The sequence below is a fragment of the Emys orbicularis genome, chromosome 10 (genome assembly GCF_028017835.1).
Source record: "Emys orbicularis isolate rEmyOrb1 chromosome 10, rEmyOrb1.hap1, whole genome shotgun sequence".
Taxonomy (NCBI): Eukaryota; Metazoa; Chordata; order Testudines; family Emydidae; genus Emys; species Emys orbicularis.
In genome coordinates, this window is record NC_088692.1 from 39327091 (window position 1) to 39340870 (window position 13780).

The following is a 13780-nucleotide window of genomic DNA, read 5'->3' on the forward strand; positions in this document are numbered from 1 at the left end:
CGCTGTTGCCAATCCTTTAGAATCTAAAATCTAAAGGTTTATTCATAAAAGGAAAAAGATATAGATGAGAGCTAGAATTGGTTAAATGGAATCAATTACATACAGTAATGGCAAAGTTCTTGGTTCAGGCTTGTAGCAGTGATGAAATAAACTGCACGTTCAAAATCAAGTCTCTGGAATACATCCCCAGCTGGGATGGGTCATTCAGTCCTTTGTTCAGAGCTTCAGTTTGTAGCAAAGTCCCTCCAGAGGTATGAAGCAGGATTGAAGACAAGATGGAGGAGAGGCATTAGCCTTTTATAGTCCTTTCCAGTTGTAAGAACACCTCTTTGTTCTTACTGTGGAAAATTACAGCAAAATGGAGTCTGGAGTCACATGGGCCAGTCCCTGCATACTTTGCTGAGTTGCAAGGCATATCTGCCTTCTCTCAATGGGTCAGTTGTATAGCTGATGGTCCTTAATGGGCCATCAAGCAGGCTAGGCAGAGCTAACACCAACTTGTCTGGGATGTCTCCCAGAAGCATAGCATAAGTTTGAAATACAGACAGTATAGAGCCAATGTTCATAACTTCAACTACAAAATTGATACACACATATAGACAGCATAATCATAACCAGCAAACCATAACCTTGTCTTAGACCCCTCATTTGACCCCCTTTATACAAGATTTGGTGCCACTACTGGACTTTGGTTGCAATCATGTTCTATATGGTCCCAGATTATGTCAATAACGTCACACCATCCTCCCAGGCTGACACAGGATTAAGTATGATGAGTATATGTGGGCCTTGTGCTGTTCATTTCTTCATCTGCCTTGCTCATAACATGGGGCCAGGTGCTCATAACATGGGGCCAGGTGCTCACAAGAGCTCAGCTTCCATTGAGCCACCAACATAGGGAGCCAGATTTTGAAGACTGCCCAGCACTCAGCAGCTCCCAGTGTGATTCTTAGAGCTGGATCCTCAGAAGATCTCAGCACCCAAATCTTTACTGAACTTTTTGGAAAATCGGGCCCTCAGTGTCAACCTTATTACCCTTCCCTGTATGAAACGGCAGGTCATTTCCTCTGCTTTACCACTGTGGACAGAACATAGCCACCCTCTAAGGGAGATGCCCTGACCGAGGAATTCACTATTTAGTTGTGAGAGGGGCTGAACCAACGGTCCCAGGTGCAGCTTTGTTCTCTGCCTGAAGGTCAGTGACTAGGCATCAGAGGGAATGGTGAGGAGTTCAATATTTAACCTTAAATTTTTGTTTCCATTTTTTGAAAGATAAAATAATAAACGGATCCACCTCTCTCCCAACAAGAAGCTCATAAACATACTCAATCAGCTATCAAACAAATCCCCCTATTTGTGTAGGACTCACATAAAAACAAAAGTTTTGTGCTCTTGGCTCCCTTTGCTGGCTGCTATGGAGTCATTATTAGCAAACAAGGACTGTTTCTGAAAGTGTGGTGGCTGCATGTTGCTATGGGAAATTAGCTGGAGCTCCTCAACTCATTTCCATGTGAACATCACAAGAATTATCATTACATGACTCCTTGGCTCGCAATTTGAGCAGAAAGGCCAAGGAGTAAATTAGGGCTGTCACTGATTACAAAAGGAATGTAAATCAAACCTCAACGTGCTCTGCACAATTGAAAATAAAATCTATACATATCAAGATCAAATCATTTAATCCAACATCAAAATGGTTAGGGTATGGCACCCTTTCTAACAGTAGCAATTTAACAATTCCCTTGCATAATGTGTCAGTAGGGTTTGAGACCTAATGTGGATTAGCTGTAACTTGAAGTCTTTAAACCAAGATTTGAGGACTTCAGTAACTCAGACAGAGGTTATGGGCTTACTACAGGAGTGGGTGGGTGAGGCCTGTGGCCTGCAATGTGCAGGGGGTCAGACTAGATTATCATGATGGTCCCTTTTGGCCTCAAAGTTTATGAGTCTATGAACCCAGGACCTTAAGCACCACAGAACAGAGCTCTGCCATTCAAGCTAAAGAAGTAGCTGCTCTTAGATGAAACTGGTAGCAGTAGTAGGATACTATCCTCTAATCATCAGCCATGAGAGGAGGAGTAATACACAGTGTATTATGCGAAGAACACTGCAAGACAGTTTAGGACAGGAAGTGAGGGATAATACTTCACCCAATTAAAGCAACAGGGAAATTTAGATCATAATAATGTAGTTACTGTACCTGGACTGGAATTTGGCCAGGACACCAAGGTTAACATGAGATCTCCAATAACCACCAGTGATCAAGACCTGTGCAACATCTCCTCCCAAAGCACTGACTGAGCTATTGTTATTAGGCATGTAAAAGGTTAACCAGTCTACCAGTTAACCGGCAAGCATTAGTCTGACTGGTTAACCCACCTTAACTGTTAACCCCTGGCCAGCCAGCTGGCCCCAGCAGCCCCACGCCAGCAGAAGCAGCACCGCCCGGCCGGAGCGGCCCCAGCCACGCTGGCCGGATCGGCCCCAGCCACTTAATCGGTTAACCACTTAAATGACATATTTTAAATAGTTTAAACAGTTAACTTTTAAAATGGTATTTACATCCCTAATTGTTATTATGTATTTGTATTGCAGTAGCACATACAGGCCCCAATCAGGGGTCATTGCACTAGGCACTGTACATACATGATGAAAAGATGGTCCCTGTCCCCCAGATTAACACAACAAGAGACAGAAGGTTGCTAGAGCAAACAGACAAGGAGGAAAACAAGGTGACAGTGAAACCATGATAGTTAACATGATAACCAGCCACCACAACACACCAAGCTGTCAACCCATTGTTGAGAGCTGTCCTCTCGTTCAAGAGATGACCTGGGGTAGGGGATGTTTGGATAAACAAAGGAGTTTGGCCCATGGTGCTGTAGAAACAATGCCTGTCCCCAGCATTAACTCAGAATGTAAAACCCTTTCAAAGCATCCCTTTAACTTGAGATCATGAAAGAGCAGAGAACACGCCCCGAGCTAGTCAGCGAAGATCTTATTTTATCTTCAAATGGTCATCCATGCAACCCATTAAGAACAGTACGGCTAATATCCCAGAAACAATTCCCTTGAACGCTCGCTTTGTCTGCTAGCTTTATTTAGACTTTTGATGCCAATGTTTATCCACTCTTTAAAAAGCCATTTAGTGCATATCCCAAATTAACTTCAGATGTGCGAGCAATGGGAACATTCCTACATCATATTTCATACACTTTTGTGTTATTTAATTCTTGGAAACGGTTTTTTCTTTTTAAATATAAAAATATTTTTTTTTAAATCTCCAAGGTTTTAGAGAGTGGAACCTCTCCCTGTGTGGTCTGCAAACTCTGGCTGTAAAGTTCACAAACGCTGTTATAAGTTGTCTCCTTATCTTGCTTATTAGGTTTCAATTTTCACTGAGATACCTCCTAGATAGGAAAAGGCTATGAATGACCTGTAACGTCATGCACTCATTGCCACGGCGCCTCCTGCTGGTCAGTCTGGGAATTAGCTCATTCCAGCCTCGGAGCACCTCCTGCTGGCCAGTATCTCTCCCTTGGTTACCGGCCCTGTTGTCTCCACCACCTCTGGCCCTGTGTCCCTCCCGGACCCCGGTGCCTCTTACCTTAGGGTGCTGCTCCACAGCAGTGCCCCCACACTCTGGGTCTCCCCTTCTCAGGGGAATCCAAACCCCGCCCTCCATGCCCACCTTGCCTCAGTGGCTATTGCCAGTCTTCATCTAGCCCCTTTACTCAGGGGCAAACTTCAGTCTGCAATGACCACTCATCATTGGCTAGGAGGTTGGACCTGCTGCCTTTCCCTGCAGCCCCAGTCCCTCCTTAGGCCTTCCTGCCAGGCCTCAGCCTGGGAGGTAGCCAGGCCTGAGCTCCCCAGCTCAGCCTCTCCCTTTCCCAGCACTGCTCTGTCAAAGGTAGCCTGTCTCTCCCAGGCAGCTAGGTCCTTGTCACTCCAGGGCTGGAGTGAGACTCACTCCGCTCCCTACTCACAGCCCTCTTATCAGGGCCAGCTGTACCCTGATTGAGCTGGCCACACCTGTGGCCTGCTACTCAGCCAGCCTCCCTCAGCTACTCTCACGCCTTTTATCCCAGGAGCGGGGTAACCGCCCCGCTACAGACCCCACAGCCAATGCACACGCACCATTTGCTACAGCAGCTCTGGCTGGGAAAGGCTGTCATTGGGGGTAACTAAAGCACCTCCTGCTGGCATAGACTAGGACTGTGGTAGCTAGGATTTCCCCTGACATCCATTCCTTACTGTCATTTTGTCAGGTAGAGGCTGGGTCTGGCATAGCTAGGAGCTCTCCAATAGCCAGCATATCTACACTGTTCCTTCAGCACATCCTGCTCAAAAAGGCTCGCGGGTGTGTGTGTGTGTGCTCAGTTCCTCCAGCTCTGTGCTTAGGGCAGCAATAGGGTTTTAAAGCCCTTTGGGGTTTCCTGTATTCTGGAGCCATCCAGGAGCAGCCAGCATCGGAGCAGCCTTAGGAATATGCCACATCCCATGGCTCCAAATATGCCCTAGGAAACAGAGCAATAGCACAGCGTGCTACAGTCACAGGGTGCTCTCCACCCCTTAGGGTGACCAGACAGCAAGTGTGAAAAATCGGGACAGGGGGTGGGGGGTAATAGGAGTCTATATAAGAAAAAGTCCCCAAAATCAGGACTGTCCCTATAAAATTGGGACATCTGGTCACCCTACCACCCCTGTACCAGAGGCTGGGAGCAGCAATCCTTATGACAACTCTGTGCTGGCTGGGGTGCTCCCTGCATGGGTGCTGTTCTCAAGCGGCAGTTTCCACCCCATTTAAGGTTCCTTCATGCTGCCAGAGAAGCAAATTGAAGCCTTGGTATAAACGAGAATTAGGTCCTGGGCCAATAGTTCCTTCAAAACTAACGCACTTGGCTCAGTCTCTGTAGTCAGGGCCCATGACCACAAACCGCCCCTTGGTGCCGAATTGTGCTCCAGAATCTCAACTTTCATTTACAATGTGAACCACATCTAGAGGCAGTGGTGTCTTCATGAGTGTGGAGCCATAGTGCTGAGAACTGTGATCTGTCCAGTTCATCTCACCAGAGTGTCAACTCTTAAATCTAACCATGACAATTAAATGTCAACATCATTAACTACTCACGACTGATCCTTTTAGCAGAAACAGCCAGCTAATTTGCTTGTTCCACATTCGCCAAATCAATAATACAGGAGATATTGCACTGACTGTTACTCATAGACTCGTAGACTTTAGGGCCAGAAGGGACCATCATGATCATCTAGTCTGACCTCCTGCACATCGCAGGCCACAGAACCTCAGTCACCCACTCCTGTAATAGACTCCTAACCTCCAGCTGAGTTACTGAAGTCCTTGAATCATGGTTTAAAGACTTCAAGTTACAGAGAAGGCCCCATTTACACTTGTTTAAACCTGCAAGTGACCCGAGCCCCATGCTGCAGAGGAAGGTGAAAACCCCCAAGGATTCTGCCAATCTGACCTGAGGGAAAATTCCTTCCTGACCCCAAATATATTGATCAGTTAGACCCTGAGCACGTGAGCAAGACCTGCCAGGCAGATACCTGGGAAATAATTCTCTGTTGTAACTCAGAACCCTCCCCATCTAGTGTCCCATCACCGACCATTGGAGAGATTTGCTACTAGCAGTCACAGACCAGCTACATGCCATTGTAGGCTGTCCCATCATACCATTCCCTCCATAAACTTACCAAGCTCAGTCTTGAAGCCAGTTAGATTTTTTGCCACCACTGCTCCCCTTGGAAGGCTGTTCCAGAACTTCACTTCTCTGATGGTTAGAAACCATCATCTAATTTCAAGGCTAAACTTATTGGTGTTTGTGACGAAGCAGGAGGTGTTCTTGTTGTTTTCATGGTTTGCATACAGAAGGCGTGGGACTCATTTCCCTGTGTGTTACTGATTTAACAAGGTGGTGGGAGAGAGAGTTTGTTATTACAGAGGGCCAGCGAATGGCCTGGAGAATGGATACCCCAGCGACTGGTGACCTGGTAACCTGGAGGCCCAGCTCAGGAGTCACAGCCAGTTCTGACCAGTGGAAGGATAATGGGCTGTGGAGAGAGGACCTTGGTTACCTGGCCAGCCGGTTCCAGCCAGAGAGGAAACAAAGGATGGATGAGAGGAGAGGCTGAGAGGAGAGGAGGCCCAGGCAACCTATTTACCTGGCACAGAAGACAAAGGACAGAGGTGGGACTTGGGGGACATATCAGATGCCCAGCTGGAAAAAGGGGGGGTTTCTGGGCTGGGAGGAGAGAGCAGCCAGAGCCCACCTGGAGGCTGGAGAGACCTAGATGTACTGTGCTGAGGGATGCTAGGCCTGAGGCCCTAAGAGTTTCCTACACTGTGTTCAGACCCTCAATAAACCCTTCTGTTTTATGCTGGCTGAGAGTCACTCCCGTCTAGAGATCAGGGTTGCATTATTCCCTCTGGGTATGGAGGCCCCGGGGGTCCAGAGTGAGTGGACTTCATGAGGGGGCCCACGGCGAGAGACAGGGGTGCTGAAGGCTCAGAGAGGTGCAGTTCCAGGAGGCAGAGAGGCCTACAGTTTAACCCCCAAGACAGAGTGGACCCCCGAGAAGGGCTGTTGCACTGAAGGGGGTTCCTCCCAGGGACCATACAGAGCTGAAAGAGAGTACGAGTCTTATGAGTCCGTGACAGTATTTAATCCAGTCAAATCCTCCATTTTAAAATTAATCTAAAGCTGCTGTAGAATTTGCACTTGAGGTCCCAGGAACCTTGATAGAGAATTTCAGTCCACCTTGCCACACCTGGTGTTTAGCGCCCCCTTCTGGGAAATCTGGGACTAGATTAGTTGGGAGCTCTACCACCAATGCTTGTGTATCATTCTCTATGCAGTATTCTGTTGGGAGTCTGGGCTTTCATGGTTGTGTAGCTTGCCAGGCTGACATCAGAAATGCCATTTGGCCACAGATCATGGCTTGCCTGGCACTGTGACACTCTCAGTACCTAATAGAGAGAGAGAGATCTACATTAATGATCACTGGAGTGAAAGGGATTAAAATAAACAACTGAATATGACAAGGTATTTTACCAATCTCTTCCCCACCTGGAAAATGGCCCTCTGTTCATATACTCTGACACAGGGACCAGCAAATGTCCAAAGAGCACCCCTTTATAGATTGAAATATTTGCAAGAGATGTAGCTGGTAATATTATAAAGGCACCTATTTGCACTGATTTTCAGAATGCCCCCTTTATTGTGTACGGTATTTTTCATGCAAACTTTATGTCCAGAAGCACCATGGTCTGCATATTACAGAAAAGAATAACAACTAGATGTGGATTCAGCTCAAACCCCTGGACATGCCTGAGCTTTGGGATTGTCCAGATCTGGAATCCACTCCTGGATCCAAACTCTGCAGTTCAGACTGAACTCTAATTAAAAAATGGAATGGGGACAAAATTACAGCATTTAGTCATAAGGTCAATAACAGAGGGAATGAGAAATTAAGAGGCACAGAAGAGGGAGAAGAGAGATAATTTGAGCTGGGTCAGCTGCAGTAAATTGACACAGCTCAGTTCAGTACACAAGCTGATTTACCTCAGCTGAGGACCTGGCCTGGAGCACTGATGTGGCAGAGATACAGGATGGCTGTGAAAAGGTTGTGGCTGAATCATGCTTTCATGTAGTCTAGTTTAATTTGGAATTTAGGATCTCAGTTCACACTCTAGCTGCAGATCAGCAACAAAACACCTCTTTGATTATTGCACATTTCTGTCAGTCTGTAACTTTTTTAAGTTAGACTGTTAAGGAGGCCCAGTCATACAGTGGAAATCCATATAGATACCAACACCCCCACAAAGTCCTTGGCATTCCACCTTCCACTTAGTCTAAAATAATAACCAGCATTGCTTTAAATACAGATATTTTAAAAATTCCCCCAATCTCTGGCTTTCTGAGTTGCATGTTGGGAACAGGTGTCATTTTGCTCTTTTCCCATTTAAAATCTTGGCGGTGGGGAGGAGAGGAATGGAGGGCTAGCCCCGAGACTGGATACAGTACAGGGCAAATCTTTAGATGGTGTTTATTGCCATGGGTGGCAGGTACCGTAGGCCGGGGAGACTAAGCCTCTCCTAAACCAGACGTGTGGCCCGCCCATGCTCCACCCTGAGGCTCCACCCTCACTCCCCCTCTCCCCTGAAGTCATTGGGGGCCCTGCTCCAGCCGGCAGCCAGGGGCTGGGGTGGCCTGGGGCAGCTTGGCCAGCCGGCGGCCCAGTGCTTGGGCCGGCTGGCACAGCTGGGCCAGGACTCCAGCCATGGTAGAGGCTCAGGGCTCCGGCGGAAGGTGCAGGGCCAGGGGCTAGCCTCCCTGAATGGGGGGTTTCACCTGCCGCCCATGTTTATTGCCTTCAGACCTTTGTCTTTAATAGGCCTATTACAATTCACATCAGGATTTTTTTCAAAAGTGCCTAAGTAGGTTGGGTGCCAAACTCCCACTGAAACCAATGGGAATTAGGCACCTAGCTGTACCTAGTGTCAAAAGCGGGCGAGCTGACTCCTTTACCCAGCACCACCATGAATGTGTAGCAAGTCCGGTGTGGCCTGATTTTCAGAGGTGAGAGTGCTCGACACCTCTGCACATCAGCTCATTAGCTTCCTTGTGTCTGGCTATATTTACACTACAGCACTTACAGCAGTGCCACTGCAGTGCTTGTGATGGGGATGCTCTAAGCTGACGGGAGAGAGCTCTGCCATTGGCTTAATACCGCCTGTCCCCATGAGCAACGGTAGCTATGTCGGTGGGAGAAGCTCTCCCACCGACATAGCGCTGTCCACACCGGTGCTTAGGTCGGTGTAATTTACGCTGCTCGGGGGGTGGATTATTCACATCCCTGAGCAACGTAAGTTATACCGGAAGTAACCTGTAGTGTAGACAAGGTCTCAGCCTCCCCATCCACAAAACAAGAAAACTTCTATGTCCCCAATGACCAGAGTATCTGAGCACCTCCCAGGTGTCTCTGGACTTATCCTCGCAGCGCCCCTGTGTGGCAGAGAAGTATCATTCCCAGTTTACAAAGGGGAAATAGAAGCCCTGAAACTACAGGTCATACAACAAAGCTGAACCTGGCTCCTCTGAGTTCCACTCCACTGCCTCAGCTACAAGATCCTCACCAGCTATTGTACAGTGCTATAGGATCCAAGTGCAAAGTATTTTCTTCATTAATTACAACACTTTCTGACCCTAAGATTTTCGGAAGTGACTGGTGATTTTGGGTGCTCAACTTGAGGTGACTTACAGGGGCCAGGGTTCCAGTGGGCGGGTGCTCAGTACATTCAGAAAAATCAGGTCCTTTCATGGTGTCTCAAGCAGGCACCCAAAATCACTAGCCACTTCTCAATACCTTGCCCAGGGTCCTTAATACCGAGTGCATACACAGGCATGCTGCTCTTAAAGGAAACAAGCTCCATTTCTCCCTTTCAGACCACACAGTCCAGATGGAAGAAACCAGCTGGCATTGAGAACATGTTTATAGAGCTGGCTATGTAGACTAAAATCCTGCTCCTGGGCCAAGTGAGAGTCGTGTATGTTGTATCTTCTGGGACGCTGCAGCTGTGAACTCACTTCTGGATAAAGTTAAAGAGGACCTGATGACAGTGAAAGGTTTAGATGAGGAAGAAGGAATACAAGAAACTTTATATCATTTGGACTTCTGCACAAGAGAGATCTTTCCACATACTTAACCCCCAGAATTGTCAATGGTGCCAGTATCAGTTCTGCCATACAACTCCATCCCCATTCAGAAAGGTGAACTGTTGAAAAACCAAGCTTTGTCTTATCCGCATGTTCCTAGATTCATAGGCTGAAATCCTGGCCAACTTGAAACCAATGGCAAAACTCTTATTGACGTCAGTGGTGCCAGGATTTCACCCATAGATGTTAAGCCCAGAAAACTCCATTATTATAATCATCTAGTCTTGGCTGATAAAGAGAATAGTGTTGATGTAATATACTTAGACTTCTCTAAGGCATTTGACTTACAACCGCAAGACATTTTGATTAAAAGACTAGAACGATATAAAATTAACATGGCACACATAAAATGGATTAAAAGCTGGCTAACTGATGGACTCAAAATGTAATTATAAATGGGAAATTGTCATCAAAGAGGTATGTTTCTAGTGGGGTCCTGCATGGATCGGGTTCTGGCCCTACGCTATTTAACATTTTATCAATGACCTGAAAGAAAACATTAAATCATCATGGCTAAAGCTTGCAGATGACACAAACATTTGGGAAGTGGTAAATAATGACGAGGACAGATCACTGATACTGAGTGATCTGGGTCGCTTGGTAAATTGGGCTCAGGGAAACAATATGTGTTTTAATATGGCTAAATGTAAATGTATACATCTGGGAAAAAAGAATGCAGGCCGTACTTACAAGATGGAGGACTCTATCCTGGTAAGCAATGACTCTGAAAAAGACTTGAGGGTTGTGGTGCATTATCAGCTGAACATGAGCTCCCAGTGTGACACTGTGGGCAAAAGGACCAATGCGATCCTTGGATGCATAAACAGAGGACTCTTGTGCAGAAGTAGAGAGTTTATTTTACCTTTGTATTTGGCACTTGTGTGACTGCTGCTGGAATTCTGTGTCCAGTTCTGGTGCCCACAGTTCAAGAAGGAGGTTGATAAATTGGAGAGGGGTCAGAGAAGAGCCACAGGAATGATTAAAGGATTAGAAAACATGCCTTATAGTGAGACACTTAAGGAGCTCAATCTATTTAGCTTAACAAAGAGAAGGTTAAGGGGTGACTTGATTACAGTCTATAAGTTCCCACGTGGAGAACAAATATTTAATAATGGGTTCTTCAATCTAGCAGAGAAAGGTTTAACACAATCCAATTGCTGGAAGTGGAAGCTAGACAAACTAAGACTGGAAATAAGGCATAAGTGAGGTTAATTAACCACTGGAACAATTTACCAAGGGCCATGGTGGATTCTGCATCACTGACCATTTTTAAATCAAGATTGGCTATTTTTCTAAAAGATCCGCTCTCGGGATTATTTTGGGAAAGTTCTCTGGCCTGTTTCAGACTAGATGATATAATGGTTCCTTCTGGCCAATCTATGAAGCTAGTCTGGCCTCCTACATAACACAGGCCAGAGAAACTCACCCAGTAAGTCCTACATTGAACCCAATAACGTGTGGTGTGGATGCTTCCTTTATTTTCAGCCCTGAGAAAAGTCTCCAGTACTCCATCAGAGTCACATCCTGTAACCCCAGCAAACTAAGTAGCACTTAGTCCCCTGAGTACAAAATGCAGAATCAGGCCTGTAGTTAGTGGTTAATAACCAGTTCCAGCTGCTTTTAAAATAATTCACCTGCCCTGTGACTGTTACGTTCTCTCTCCCTCTGCCATCACTTAAGTCTGTAACTAATGCAGTGGTGAAGGAAGGCTGCCTGGTGGTTAAAGGAAAGGCCTAGGACAAGTAGCACAGAGTTCTCTTTCCCAACTAGACCATGAACTCAATAAGAGGCCTTGGGAATGTGGCTTCACCTTCCTTTTCCTCAGCGTCCCCTGATGTGGACTGGAGATGCTGGTACTTGCCTATCCCACAGCAGGCCTGGGAGGCTACATTCATTATTTATAAGACACTTTGAGATGCTCAGAAAGAAGGCGCCACAGAAGCACAGAATGTCATTACACAGTGGTATGATTTAAGTCTGTGAAGGACTGGGGGGAATACACTTTGCATGAAAGACTATACAAAATAAATCCTATACAAAAGGCTAACCACCTCTGCAGAACAGTGTTGCGTTATATCAGTCTGCCTGTCTCTGCCGCGCTCTCATTCTTCCTTTTACAGGCATAGATGATTTTCTCTGCATCTTTGTTGTAGAGTTTCTGCTGCATGCCAGCTGAGCAACAGCCAAGTGAAATGTCAGGAGGGGGAAAAAAAAAACACTCCCAAGAGGCGGAATCAGCTTTGCATCTTCCAGTGTGTCTGCCACAATTGGAGCGCTGTCTGGGCACCAACAGGGGGTGGCCGTTTGCACCATCTGCTCTACTACAGGCACTGTGTAAAGTAGAGGGCATGGAAGCCATTTCCCACTATACCCATCCATCTCACACATCAGTTTATTCATCCCACTAACCTTCCATTCATTATTCCTGCTATCTTCCATCTATCTATGACTATGCATCCATTAATAGATCATAGAATCATAAAATCATAGAATATTAGGATTGGATCCCCTGTTCAAAGCAGGACCACACCAACTAAATCATCCCAGCCAGGGCTTTGTCAAGCCAGGCCTTAAAAACCTCTAAGGGTGGAGATTCCACCACCTCCCTAGGTAACCCATTCCAGTGCTTCACCACCCTCCTAGTGAAATAGTGTTTCCTAATATCCAGCCTAGGCCTCCCCCACTGCAACTTGAGACCATTGCTTCTTGTTCTGTCATCTGCCACCACTGAGAACAGCCTAGCTCCATCCTCTTTGGAACCCCCCTTCAGGTAGCTGAAGGCTGCTATCAAATCCCCCCTTACTCTTCTCTTCTGCAGACTAAATAACCCCAGTTCCCTTAGCCTCTCCTCATAAGTCATGTGCCCCAGCCCCCTAATCATTTTTGTTGCCCTCCACTGGACTCTCTCCAATTTTTCCACATCCCTTCTGTAGTGGGGGGGACCAAAACAGGATGCAGTACTCCAGGTGTGGCCTCACCAGTGCTGAACAGAGGGGAATAATCACTTCCCTCAATATGCTGGCAATGCTCCTACTAATACAGCCCAATATGCTGTTGGCCTTCTTGGCAACAAGGGCACACTGCTGACTCATACCCAGATTCTCGTCCACTGTAATCCCCAGGTCCTTTTCTGCAGAACTGCTGCTTAGCCAGTCAGTCCCCAGCCTGTAGCGGTGCATGGGATTCTTCCTTCCTAACTGCAGGATAGAATAGACCCAGTCTTTTCCCCATCCACCCATAAACTTTTCCATTCACCTCATCTTCCCTCCGTTCTCTAACCATGCCTTTGTTCATATACCCATGCATCCTCCCCCAAGCTAGCCTGCACTGGCCTGTGAATTGAATACATTACCTGATTCAAGCTCACAGATCTCTGATTTCTGTGCTTTTGTGATGACACCCAGATTGTTCTGCAGAGTATCAACTGATGGCTGAGCTCTGAGATCAATGTGAAAAGCTTGGGACGTGACTGGGTGCACATATGAGTTGAGACCTTATCCACAAGGTGATCTGGACTCCAAGAAAATTATGATTACAGTACTGCAGAAATACCAACCTACCATGTAAGTTTGGGAATCAGGGGGAGCTGTATGTGTGCAGAAAAAGCGGTTAGGTCTAGAAATCAGAGGGTACCTGCAAGTGACAGCAATTTCAATGGATGGAGATGGCTAGCTACAAGGTCCCATTGTTAGGACTCCTTATGTACACTCTAAACTGTGTATCATGTGGATGGTGAAATTTTTCTTTTGATGTGAAACTGGTGCAGTCAGAAGGGGATCAGTGAGAGCGTGCAAGCTAGTAAAGACCTGCAGTACTATAGACACACCAGCAGCAGGGTTGTGCGGTTCAGTGCTGAGCCAGGCCAGCATTCAGACTTATGAGCATTCGATTCCCATCTCCCAGACCCCACAGAACATTTTTCATTGTAAACTTTAAAAATGAAAAATTTCTGACAAAATGGAAATTTTCGCACCAAATGTTGGTTGATGTCAATGTTTTTCCTTTCTCTGAAAATTCTCAAAACAAAAATTCTTAGTTTG